Source organism: Ochotona princeps, chromosome 2 (assembly GCF_030435755.1).
Source record: "Ochotona princeps isolate mOchPri1 chromosome 2, mOchPri1.hap1, whole genome shotgun sequence".
NCBI classification, from domain to species: domain Eukaryota; kingdom Metazoa; phylum Chordata; class Mammalia; order Lagomorpha; family Ochotonidae; genus Ochotona; species Ochotona princeps.
In genome coordinates, this window is record NC_080833.1 from 19,019,271 (window position 1) to 19,032,534 (window position 13,264).

Below are 13,264 nucleotides of genomic sequence, written 5' to 3' on the forward strand. Positions count from 1 at the left end.
GGTCCAGAGTCAAATGCTTCCGAAAACATACACACGGGGCAGCCCTCTGCCTCCTGCCAAGACACCAAGTGCCCTTGTTGGCAAAAGCTGATCATCCCTGCCCTAGTGTCCTCCTGCTGGCAGCCATCCCTCCCTCCCTCAGCAACAGCTGCAAGTCCTGGGATTTCCTCCCTGCTCCCCCTCAATCACGTGCAGACGTGTTGGGGTGCTGTTCCAGCTCTTCAGAACAGCCATGAGGTCCTCTGTCATCAAAGGCTGCTCTGCCTGGTTTGGGGCACAAATCAAGACCTTCATCCCTCTACCAGAAGAGATGACTCAGATTCAGTCATGTAGTCCCACTGTAGCCTTCACACTGGTCTCAGCCACCAAAACAAATGACTACAAGGCCTGAGAGCCCTCCACCAGGACCCTGGCTAGGTGGCCGCACCTGGTCCGACCCCAGGAGGACCCGGTTTCCTCTAACCTTGGAGATCTGGTTGCTGTTCTCTAGGGATCTAAGGGGCTGGCTGATTTTATGGCCAGCAGCTGTCCTTTTACCATCCCTTTTACCATCTGCAATAGTCTGGGAGAGGGAGGTGAAGGACCGGAGGCCGGAAGCTTCCTGTTTACCCTGAGGTCTAACAATGCCACAGCTGGGTTGGGCGTCTACAATTTCAGAGAAAAGTCATTTCCTTCTGAGACCCTGCTAAACAGAAACCAGACCTCCGGGTACCTGCCAAGTAAGCTTTTTGTTCCGTAATGGAGGTGGGAGGAGACGGGGTGTCTGACATGCCTTTACCAGTTCCCCTGGGGGAAAAAGAATAATAAGACCCTCTTTTTTTGAACAGACTCTCACCTTCGTCTGAAAGTGCAGTGTGTGTACAGGCTCAAGGCATTCCAAGTTGATTTTCTCAGTAGTCGGTTATGAATGCCTATTGTATGGGGGCTGAGCAGTCCCCAGGCTGCTAGCAGATGCACAGGGACAGGGGTCCAGGGAGTAAAAGAACTCATAAACTTGCTCCGTACTTCTCTGCTTGAAAGTCTTATCATAAAAACTTTTTTCTTAGACACTTAAGGAAAGATAAGTTGTGGGATGAGTGGTGACTGGAAACCCACAAGCTGGGGCCCCTGAGCTAACCTGATATGGAGCTGGGCTTTGAAGGTCTGGCAGGTAGAGAGCGGGCCTAGAAGGCAGGTCGCAGTACAGGAGGCCGAGTTCAGTCTGGGTGAAACTGAGGTGTCACCAGTGGGAGACCTTGTATTTAAGCCAAGCCCACACACAACAGCTCCACTGTGTACCAGCTCTGCAAACTGGAGTCCGAACCTGAATCTCCAAGGCTCTGTATCCTTGAGCTCCGACCTGTGCATTCAACTAACTGTGAATCAAAAATACTGGAAGAAAAAGGTTAAATCTGTACTGAGCATGTGCAGACTTAAAACTGTACATATATGTATCTCCATGCAGTGATTTATTTTGACCTTTTTGTGTGTGTTGCCAAAGCAAGCACTATATATTTTTACTTTTAAATATTTTTGAAAGCCAGTTTTAGAGGGAGAAAAGGAGAGACATCACTAGTTCACTCTCCAAATGGCTGCAATGATCAGGGCTGGGCCAGGCTGAAGCCAGGAGCTTCAGTCTCCCATGTGGGTGACAGAGGCCCAAACTCTTGGGCCATCCTTCTCAGGTGCATTAGCAGGGTGCTGGATTGGAAGTGGAGCAGTCAGGACTCCCTGGATGCCAGCATTGCCTGCAGCAGTTCAACCAGATGTGCTACAATGCCCTCTCCCCTGGCCTGTATTTTTGCTGAATCTAGCAGCTGTATTAGGAAGTGAAGTGTGGCTGTGGGGCCAAGAAGGCAAGAACACAGTTGGTGTGTGTCCCCATTTGCCTCTCTGAGCCAGACACCTGTTTCTCAGAGTACACCACTCCTCCCCAGGGAAACAGCCCCACCCCCAGTCACTGTAGTCAGCCCAGTGTCTTGGTCAGCTGCAGGCCGAGTTTCTCATGGTGACTGTGACCAGAAAGCAAGCTTGCTGAGTTTTACAAACGCCCAGCATTTGCTGGTAGAGGAAGGAAAGGATAGGCACAGTTCTAGCTTTCAGCAAAGGAAATGGGGAAACAGTCCAAAGGCCGGGGCAGTCTTCATGTTTTCCCATGGTCAGTGTCACAGAGCCCTTTGTGTCTCGTTCCCCAGGGCTCCCTCTGCTGCTGTTCAGGGCCACATCTGAGAAGGGCCTTGGGGAGGAGAGCCTGCATGAAGAAAGCTCAGCTGTCCCCTGCTGCAGAAAGCACAGGGGTCTAAAAGGCTGCATGTGTCCATGCTAAAGTACCTTCAAGTACTTTCAGTTTAGCAGTATACATTTCAGGGCCTGGTGTGGTAACCTAGAGACTTGAAGTCCTCGCCTTGCACACACTGGGATCCCGTATGGGTGCTGGTGCTCATCCCAGCAACCCATCCAGCTCCCTGCTTGTGGTCTGGGAAGGCGTTCGGGGACGGCCCAAGGCCTTGGGATCCTGCGCCCTGTCGCCCGTGTGGGAGACCCTAAAGAGGTTCCTGGCTCCTTGCTTCAGATCAGCTCAGCTCCAGCCATTGTGGCCACTTGGGGAGTGAATCAGCGGATGGAAGATCTTCCTGCCTCTCTTCCTCTCTGTATATCTGACTTTCCAATAAAATATAGAAATAAATCTTTAAAAAAAAAAAAAAGAAAAATAGTATACTCTTTAGTGGAACTAAGCATGCTCATGCTGTTGTGTGAACATCACCACTCTCCATCTCTGGAACTTTTCATCTCAACAAAGGTGACTGTGCTAGGGACCTCATAGGTGATGGCTTTCAGTGCCCCTGGACAAGTATTATTTTGGGTGTGTCTGCAAGGCTGTTTTGAAGTGAGATTGCCGTGTGCATCTGAGCAGACCAGGTGGGAAAACGTGACCTCATGGGGGTGGCACCCAGAGTCAGCAGGGGCTACTGAGAAACCACACATTGAAGGCCAACTTGTCTGTCAGTCTGGGAACTCAGCCAGGCTCGAGTCCTGCTTCGCTCATCAGTTGGTGGCCTCTGGATTCCAGGACTTAGACCTAGGTTCCTCTTGCTGGCTCTCAGGCTTTTGGCCTTGAACCAGGATTCTCTTGGCTACTCTAATTCTGAGACTGTTGGGCTTGGACCGAGACGTGTTCCTGGCATCACAGCTTTTCCAGCTGGCACACTGCCTACCATGGGATTTCCCACCTGCCATAATGGCGTGAGTCAGTTCCCATAATGAATTCCCCTTTGACTATCTGCTCTCTATAGAACTCTAATATATCATGCAAGCTGCATCATGCAATATTCCTTTGTGCCTGGCTCATGGCACTTCGTGCAAGATCTGTAAGGTTCATCGATGCTGCCACTTAGGCCAGAATTCCCTCTGTTTAAGGTTGAATAGCTGTCCATTGTAGCTGTCTGCCTATTCGTCTGTCCAGGGATGCTTGGGTTGCTTTCACCTTGTGGTTATTACAAATACTGCTGTTCTGAACATGGCTGTGCTAATTCCTGTTTGAGTCTGTGCTTATGTTTTTTTTTTGTTGTTGTTGTTGTTTGGTTTTTTGTTGAGTTGTAGGAGCTCTTGAATGTTTTGAATACCAATTACACATCAGACATATGATTTATACATATTTTCTCCCATTGTGGGTTTCCTGTTCACTTTATGAGAATGCCCTTTGATACACAAAAGTTCTTAGTTTTGGCAAAGCTCAACTTACCTATTTTGCTTTGATGCCCCGTGTCTTGGTGTCATGTGCAAGCAATCATTGCCAAATCTACTTCCTTTTTTTAAAGATTTATTTATTTTTATTGGAAAGTCAGATATACATAGAGGAGGAGAGACAGAGAGGAAGATCTTCTGTCCAATGATTCACTCCCCAACGGACTGCAACAGCCGATGCTGTGCCAATCCAAAGCCAGGAGCCAGGAACCTCCTCCAGGTCTCCCACGCAGGTGCAGGATCCCAAGGCTTTGGGCCGTCCTCAACTGCTTTCCCAGGCCACAGGCAGGGAGCTGTATGGGAGGTAGAGATGCTGGGATTAGAACAGGCGCCCATATGGGATCCTGGTGCTTTCAGGGCCGGACTTTAGCCACTAGGCCACAACGCCAGGCCCCAAATCTACTTTCATAAAGTTTTCTCCTTTGAGTTTCATGCTTTTAGATCTTAGGTTAGGATTAGTTTTTGTCTGTGATGTGAAAGTAAGGGACCATTTTTCCCAGGACTGATAAGTTGAGAAGAGTAAACTTTTCTCATTGAATGGCCTTGTTATCCCAGTTGAGAGTCCTTTGAACATTTATGCGAGGGGGGTCTATCTGGGCTGTCTGTTTTACTCTTGGTCTTTATGTCCATATGCCAGTGGCACATTGTTTTGAAATCAAGAAGTATGAAATTGCCCACTCTGCGCCTCTTGTGGCTATCTAGGATCCCTTGAGATTCTGTTTGAGATCCATATGGAAGCATATACTCACAGTAAGTAGACTGCAAAAAAATGTGTGGCAAATTGAACTAAAAGGTGAGTGCATTTACAGGCTCCCACATGGAAATCCATGCACACAAGGCTATCTAAGTGTCCTCCTTTTTCTGCTGACTCTGCAATGTGCCATGCAGTGCTACGAACTTGGGGCGTGCATGATAAGGAAATCCACATATATGAAGCTGTCTGGGAAAGGCAAACTCTGTAGGGGAGGACAGTAAGCTGGAGACATATGGAAGAGCTGACGTACATTCTTTAGTTCAAAACTCATTTATTGGCAGAATCCCTCTCCTTTGAGAAGTCAGCCTTACTTCTGTTCAGGCCTTCAACTGATTGGACGAGGCCCACCCACACTATTGTGGGTAATCCACCTTACTCAAAATCTCCTGATTGTTGATCTCATCTGAAAGAATACCATCGCAGAAACTGGTTCATAGCATTTAAGCAAGTGTCTGGGTCCTGTGGTCCAGTCAAGTTGATACATGAAATCAATCATCTCAAGAGATTTCTTCTGTTTGCTTCTAGTGAGACCCACGTGAGACTCCATCTCCTTCCCAGATAAAATCCTCAAGCTGATGTGTTAGTGTCCTCATCCCTTGTCTAAGGCTCAACATACTGGGGCTACCTGGGAGCTGGTGAGAGAACCACACTCTTCATGTGATGGCTGACTTAGGTATGATTGTCTTCCCAGCACCCATGTCCGGACTTTTCAGCCTTGTATCACCTGTGGTCTAGAATTGGCCCCGTGTTTCCAATCCTGAAAGACTCCACAGTCCCTGAGCTTGTCTCCCTTTGTGTCTCTGCAGCCACTTAATTCTCACCACAGCTCAACTCTCTCTTGAGATGCTCAATAGAGATCTCTGCAATAGTTACTGTCTCACCCCCAGCCCTCCCTTTCTCCGCTTCTTGCTTTATGAGATACTGGAGCTGTGACAAGGGCAAACGAACTCTCTATTGCCTGTATGCTTGCCTTTGGCCACTAGAGGGGGATAGTGTGGCCAGAGTTAGAAGGGACTTGATCCTGTTCGTTTCCTGTTCCGGTGGGAGGCACCTAAAAGTTACTCCTTCCTTCATGAAGCTGCAGCAGCAGCTCTCTGCTCCCCACCGCCCCGGCTTAGAGGCCTGAGTGTTAGCTCTGCAGGCCCTTCCAGTTTTCTTCATTCTAGAATTGCAAAGTGTTCCATTGGCTTTTCCAGTCTTGTTAGTTACAGAGGCTGTTGCCACTTCCATGATACCCTTGGGGTTTGTTTTTGAACCCTTGTAATTATCTAGTTAACACCTTTAAGCCTCGTTAAACATCCTAACCATTCTTCATGTCAAATTCTCTCTGCCAAGGGTTATTTTGATTTCCATCTCACTGACTGGACCCTGGCTGATGCAGAAATTGCTGGGGCAGGGGTGTGTGTGCAGAAAACAGCCACACACACACAAAAAGTGAGATTAGGGAACTGGCTTCCTGGTGTCAGTGGGTTTGACTGTGCTAACTCTTTGCCAATGTGTAATGCAGTGCTGTGAACCCATGGTATGCTGGGGCATAATGCGGAATCAGATTGTCACCTGTGGCTTTGTATGATGAAGTGCCAACTAAAGCAGATGCCTTGGAGGGCCGAGCGGTAGCTGCACTTGACTTCTGCAGCACTGATCATGACTGTGGGGTTATGGTTGGAGATATGCTCTTCTGGGCCTCAGTCCTTTCAGAAATAACAAACTAAGGTCTCTAAGCCCTGAGCTCAAATTGTGACTAGAGAACTCAAGAACTCTGATGATGGGCATATAAAAGAATCTCTTATTTCTTGTGGCCACCATCCTGGCTTGCTAATGAAAATGGTGCATGTTACAGAATGATCAGTTGAATTTGTAGTTTCACACATGAGTCTACCATGTGATTGGGAAGGAGTAGGACCATAAAACTTGGAACAGGGGCATATGACCTGACCCAGAGCTGAAAATCTTCAATTCCCATTTCTGAACCTCCATGACCAATGGATACCTCAGGTCCACACGTGCTGGAGAAGACTAGCCTTCCCTGACATAAAATCTGTCATGATCTCTCCTGGGGTGGAAGATTTGCCTCACAAAGACAGGCAGTCCTCTTCAGGATCCACCCAGCCTTTGTTGGCACTAGACCCATAACCAGGATCCAATATCAGGTTTTTTTTTTTAAGATTTATTTATTTTTATTGGAAAGGCAGATTTACAGAGAGGAAATACAGAAAGATCTTCCATCCACTGGTCCACTCTACAAGTGGCTGCAATGGCTAGAGCTGAGCCAATCCAAAGCTGAAGTCAGGAGCTTCTTCCGATCTCCCAAGTAGGTAGAGTCTCAAGGCTTTGGGCCATCCTCCACTGCTTTCCCAAGCCACAAGCAGAGAGCTGGATGGGAAGCAGAGCATCTGGCACATGAACCAGTACCCATATGGGATTCCGGTGTGTGCAAGGTGAGCTTTTAGCTACTGAGTCATAGCGCTGGCCCTCATCTCAGAGCGTCTAAGGGGCAAGTGCGACATCTGACCCATAAGGGAGTATCATGTGGAAATGATCACAGGACATGGCCGGCAGAGACAGAAATCTGGGGAATATTTTGTGGAACAGATGCTTCATGTTTTCCCCATAAAGATGGAAGGTAACAGGACTGGGCAAATACATTGATGTGCGTGCATGTGGCGCAGTCTGAACTTAAAGCATTACCTCATGCATTTACAAGTGGCTCTAATGGAGTACTGGACCAGGTAACCAGAAATTGGATCAATGGGCCCACATCTGATGAGGTTGAGATGTGAGAAATTCACTAGCAGGACACAGAGGACAAAATTTTGAGGAAATGTATTTATCGATCTGTCATAGGCTCCCTGAACACCTGCGTCCGCTGAGAGGACCGAGAGGACATCCTGGTCACTACAGCATTGAGAAACATGAGGGAACATCAGAAGGTTCATGGAAATATGGGATGCAGGAAAGATAACGGGAATTTCCCAAGACCACTTTGAATCCCCCTGTGTTTTGCCGAGGGGAGAACGCATGTCCTTGTGAAGCTCCATGACTGGGATGCAGGCACAATGGTTTGGAGCCCCTGCGATGGGCTCCCTGGCTGCAGTGCTGACGTGAGATCCCTGAGCAGCAGAGGCTGAGAGATGGTACTTATGTCACCTGGCAAGGTGGGTCATGGACTGTCCAGAGCAGTAGGGAGGTCCTGGCATCAGATGGTCAAAATGTGACACAAGTCCCCATCAGAGAGAGTTACAGTCTGATTCAGCTTCCAGACCTAAGTCAGGACAGACAGATCCCGGGGCTCCTTGATGGAAAGGGCGGAGATCCTTGGAGGAAAGGACCCTGCAGGGTCACCAGAACAAATGAGGGGGCTCAGCATTTCGTGGAAATGTATGCTATGGAATTCTGTGCTTGATGTTAAAGCTGCTGCTGCTGCTGCTTTTTTTAAATAAATTTGTCAGGTTATCTCTGAATGAGAGTTAGGCACTAGGAAGGATAATCAATTTGAAAGGAGCCCTATTGGAGCAACATGTATTCTAAAAGAGCAAGAACTGAGGGGAAGATTTTCCATCCACTGCTTCATTCCCCACAGGCCACAATGACCAGGACTGGTCCAGAATGAAACCAGGAGCTTCTGGGTCTCCCACAAGGCTGCAGGAGCCCAAGGGCTTGAGCCATGTTTTACTGCTTTCCCAGGCACATTAGCAGAGAGCTGGATCAGAAGTGGAGCAGCTAGGACTGGAGCCAGTGCTCATATGGGATGCCAGCATTGCAGGTGGTAGCTTAACTTGCTATGCAATAGCATCAGCCCCATTATTTTTATTTAAAAAACAAAATTTTGGGAGGGGCTCACCGCGGTGGCCCAGAGTCTAAATCCTTACCTTATGTGCACCAGAATCCCATATGGTCACTGGTTCATGTCCCAGTCGCTCCATTTCCCATCCAGCTCCCTGTCTGTGGCCTGGGAAAGCAGTAAAACCAACATGGTTTCATCCACATTGAAGATTTCCTCTGGCAGGTAAACTTCCTCATCCTCCAGATGTGCTTGGGTGCCATGTTACAGGTTGGATATGAGAAATTTCATGATCTACCTTTGCAGCAAAATAGGGTCTTTGAAAAACCACTGGCTACCAGTGTACTGCACGAGCACTAAGAATTCATGGATGGCCAGCTCCTCTTCCAAGACCCCTCCTGAGTTGCTGTACCAATCAAATGGAGAAGCACAAATATTTTGTACCTGACAAGATTTCAGTTATTAGTGACTTTTCTTTTTTTTGGCTTTGCAACAGCTTTATTGAAAGACTGCTTCGGGCCCGGTGGCGTGGCCTAGCGGCTAAAGTCCTCACCTTGAAAGCCCCGGGATCCCATATGGGCGCCGGTTCTAATCCCGGCGGCTCCACTTCCCATCCAGCTGCCTGCTTGTGGCCTGGGAAAGCAGTTGAGGATGGCCCAAAGCTTTGGGACCCTTCACCCGCGTGGGAGACCTGGAAGAGGTTCCAGGTTCCCGGCATCGGATCAGCATGCATCGGCCCGTTGCGCTCACTTGGGGAGTGATTCATCAGACGGAAGATCTTCCTCTCTGTCTCTCCTCCTCTGTGTATATCTGGCTGTAATAAAATGAATAAATCTTTAAAAAAAAAAAAAAAGAAAAAAGACTGCTTCAAAGACAATGTCAGTACTTTCCTTACCAGCTCTGAACAGGTTCCAGTTATTACCCTGTATGTCTGTGTAACAATCATGTTTGTTTTTTGAAGATTTATTTATTTTAATTGGAAAGGTAGATAGAAGAAGATACAGAGAGAAAGATCTTCCATCTACCAGTTCACTCCCCAAGTGGCCGCATCAGCCAAAGCTGAATAAATCCAAAACCAGGAGCCAGAGCTTCCTCTGGGCTTCCCACAGGGCACAAGGTCCCAAGGCTTTGGGCAGTCCTCTACCGTGCCAGGTCCAAGAATCATGTTTGTATTGATCTTTGCTTCCTACTTAAGTTTCCTCATCACGCCTTTCTAGGGGGAGGAATATTTATTAGTATTTTTATTTTTTTTTCCTTTTTAAACATTTATTTTATTGGAAAGTTGGATATATATAGAGGAGGAGAGACAGAGAGGAAGATCTTCCATCCATTGATTAACTCCCCAAGTGGCCACAACAGCCAGAGCTGAGCTGATCCGAAGCCAGGAGCCAGGAACTTTTTCCAGGTCTCCCATGTGGGTGCAGGGTCCCAAGGCTTTGGGCCATCCTTGTTTGCTTTCCCAGGCCACAAGCAGGGAGCTGGATGGGAAGTGGAGCTGCCGGGATTAGAACCGGTGCCCATATGGGATCCGGGTGCGTTCAAGGTGAGGACTTTAGGCGCTAGGCCACGCCGCCGGGCCCCTCACACCTGGATTTTGCTTATTGATCGTAATTTTTCTTTTTTTTATTGGTGATCTTAACTACAACAATAGAGTGGTGGATCTCCCTCCAAATACCACCCTCTAGGATATAAACATCATAACAGCACTGTGAGGAGGCCCTTGGCCCAGACTTTGGCTGAAAGTGAGGATAAGCGAGGTGCTGGGAATAACCTAGAAGAACGACACCCTGGACTGCATCAGGGGTCTGGCTCAGGCTCCTGCGAGTGCCTTCCGGAAGCAGACACTTAGGACATTCTCTGTGACCTCAGAGGTTAGCTGAGGATGAGGAAGTTGCAAAACTCAGCAATCACAGAGGAAATGGCAAACAGCCTCCTCCTCAAGGAACTCCTAAGGAACTTAAACAGGAACCATGGCAGAGGAGGCAAGAGGGAAGGAGGCCCAGGAAACCCACGGTGTTGGATGTGGCTGAAGCAGAATTCATTATGCTCCGCAAGAAATCTGAGCACCGAGGTGGTGGCTGAACAAGATGCAGGGCAACCAAATGCCACAGTGACATCCATCGAAGTCACTGCTCGGGCACCCAGCTGCCTTCGCCAGAGCTAAGGGAGCAGCATGCCTGGTGCTAGGATAACAGTCAGAAAAGATGCATTGAAGGGGAGTATAGGAAGGAAAGAGGTGCTCACGCCAACCTCCCCAGCCCCAGGGGATGTGGTATGGAGGCACTTCACCTCCTGCTCAGTGGGGAAAGGAAGCTATATCAAGGTCCAGACCTTGGACTTGAAAGCCAGTATCCACTATGGTAAGAACTGGAGCTGGGCAGGGCTACGTTGCCCCTTCTCCAAGACAGTCCCCCAGTGGAGCAAGACTGCGGACACTTGGGGGTAAGGGGGAAATGGGCCTTACAGCCTGGTGCTGAGGCAGGACCCAGCACCAGGGAAAGCCTGAAGGTCTCCGTCCCCAGGCCAGTTCGCAGTGGCAGCCCGCAGTTGACCCTGGCATCAAGCACGTAAAATGGACTCAGGTCAGCCTGTGTCACTGCCTGATTCTTGTGGGGCCTGGCATGCATCCGCACACCTGTGCAGGGTCCTGTGAGCAGGAGTCTCAGGGGTGTCCAGCATAGTGTCAGCCTGCGCAGCCAAGGGACCGCTTTCCCACCCCCCCTTGAACTGTGAGTAGACAGCAAAGAGCAAGAACCTCAGTCCTGGGGAGAGCGCCAGAGTGAGTACAGGGAAGAAGAGGGAGGTGAATGCTGGGTCAAGCCTGAAGAACCTGGGCCTGCCAGGATGGGGCCCTGTGTGCCCCTGCCAGTGCTGTCATGACCCCAGCCAAAGCAGAGCCCCCAAACCCTAGCCACTGCAGATTGAGGACAGGGGCCTCTGTAGTCCCAACCTCCATGCATTGCTGTTATACCCTTGCTTCTACGACCATCAGTCACAGCATCCAAGTGGACCTGGAGCCAAAGCAGCCCAGCAGGCAGATGCTCAGAAACACTGCCACAGGAAGAAGGCTTTACCATGAAAGTCGCTTGTTCTAAGACCTAAAAACAACCGATATTCCAAATGTGCAAATATTTTAGGCACACAGTAAGAAAAAGATGAGCAATAAGATGTACTCAAAGGCATACAATCATGCTTTAACAAGAGACTCCAACAAAAAAGAGGTTGCCAAAAGGCCCACCAAAGAAAACATGAGGGGTGGGCACTGTGGCACAGCAAGTTAAGCTGTAGCTTGGGACACCTGCATCCCATATTGGAGGGATGATTTGAGTCCCAGCCATTCTGCTTCTGATGCAGCACTTGCCCTGCCTATGCATCCAGGAAGACAGCAAATAACCAAATACACGGGTCCTGGCCATTCATGTGCAAGAGCTGGATGGGATTTCAGGCTCTTGGCTTTAGCCTGGTCCAGCGTTGGTTACAAGAATTCGAGAAGAGAGGGCCCGGCGGCATGGCCTAGTGGATTAAGTCCTCCCCTAGAACATGCTGGGATCCCATATGTGCGCTGGTTCTAATCCTGGCAGCCCTGCTTCCCATCCAGCTCTCTGCTTGTGGCCTGGAAAAGCAGTGGAGGATGCCCAAAGCCTTATATGTAAAATTACATAAATATTAAAATACAGACAGTTGAATTTTTTTTTAAGATTTATTTATTTTGATTGCAAAGTCAGATATACAGAGAGGAGGAGAAACAGAGAAGAAGATCTTCCACCCGATGATTCACTCTCCAAGTGACCACAACGGCTGGTGCTGTGTCGATCAGGAGCCCAGAGCCTCTTCTGGGTCTCCCACATAGGTGCAGGGTCCCAATGCATTGGGCCGTCCTCAACTGCTTTCCCAGGCCACAAGCAGGGAGCTGGATGGGAAGTGGAGCTGCCAGGATTAGAACCGGCGCCCATATGGGATCCCGGGGCTTTCAAGGTGAGGACTTTGCGGCTAAAGGTTCATCTTGAATGCACAGGGATCTCAAATGGGTGCCGGTTCTGATCCTGGCTGCCCCACTTCCCACCCACCTCCCTGCTTGTGGCCTGGGAAAGCAGTTGAGGACAGTCCAAAGCCTTGGGACCCTGCACCCGCGTGGGAGACCTGGAAGAGGTTCCAGGTTCCCGGCTTCGGATCGGCGAGCACCGGCCCGTTGCGGCTCACGTGGGGAGTGAATCATCGGATGGAAGATCTTCCTCTCTGTCTCTCCTCCTCTGTGTATATCTGGCTGTAATAAAATAAATGAATCTTTAAAAAAATAAATAAAAATGAACCTTTAGCCGCAAGGCCACCACGCTGGACCCAAGACAGTTAAATTTTAAAAAAGCATTATATGAAAAAAAATTATATGAATGAGAGTTTCAGCCAAGATGAAATCTTTTAAAAAGAACAAAATTGAAATTTTGGAAATAAAGAACTCTACATCAAATAGAAAATAAAACTGGAGACTCGGCATAGTAGCCATAGTGACTAGAGTGCTTGCCTTCCATCCTCCGTAATCACATATGGGCTTTGATTCATATTCCCTGCAGCTCCACTTCCCATCCAGCTCCCTGCTTGTGGCCTGGGAAGGCAGTCAAGGACGGCCCAATGCTTTGGGATCCTGCACCTGCGTGTGGGAGACCTGGAAGAGGTTCTAGGCTCCTGGCTCTGGATTGGCGCAGCACCGGACATTGCGCTCACTTGGGGAGTGAATCATCGGACAGAGGATCTTCCTCTCTATCTCTCCTCCTCTCTGTATATCTGACTTTGCAATAAAAATAAACAAATCTTTTTTAAAAAGTTTAAAATATTTAAGAAGTCATAAGGTTGCTTCATTGTTTTTTTTGTTTTTAAAAGATTTATTTTATTTTTTATTACAAAGTCAGATATACTGAGAGGAGGAGAGGCAGAGAGGAGGTGGAGCTGCAGGGACCAGAACCAGCGGCCATATGGGATCAAGGCGAGGACCTTAGCCACCAGGCCACGCC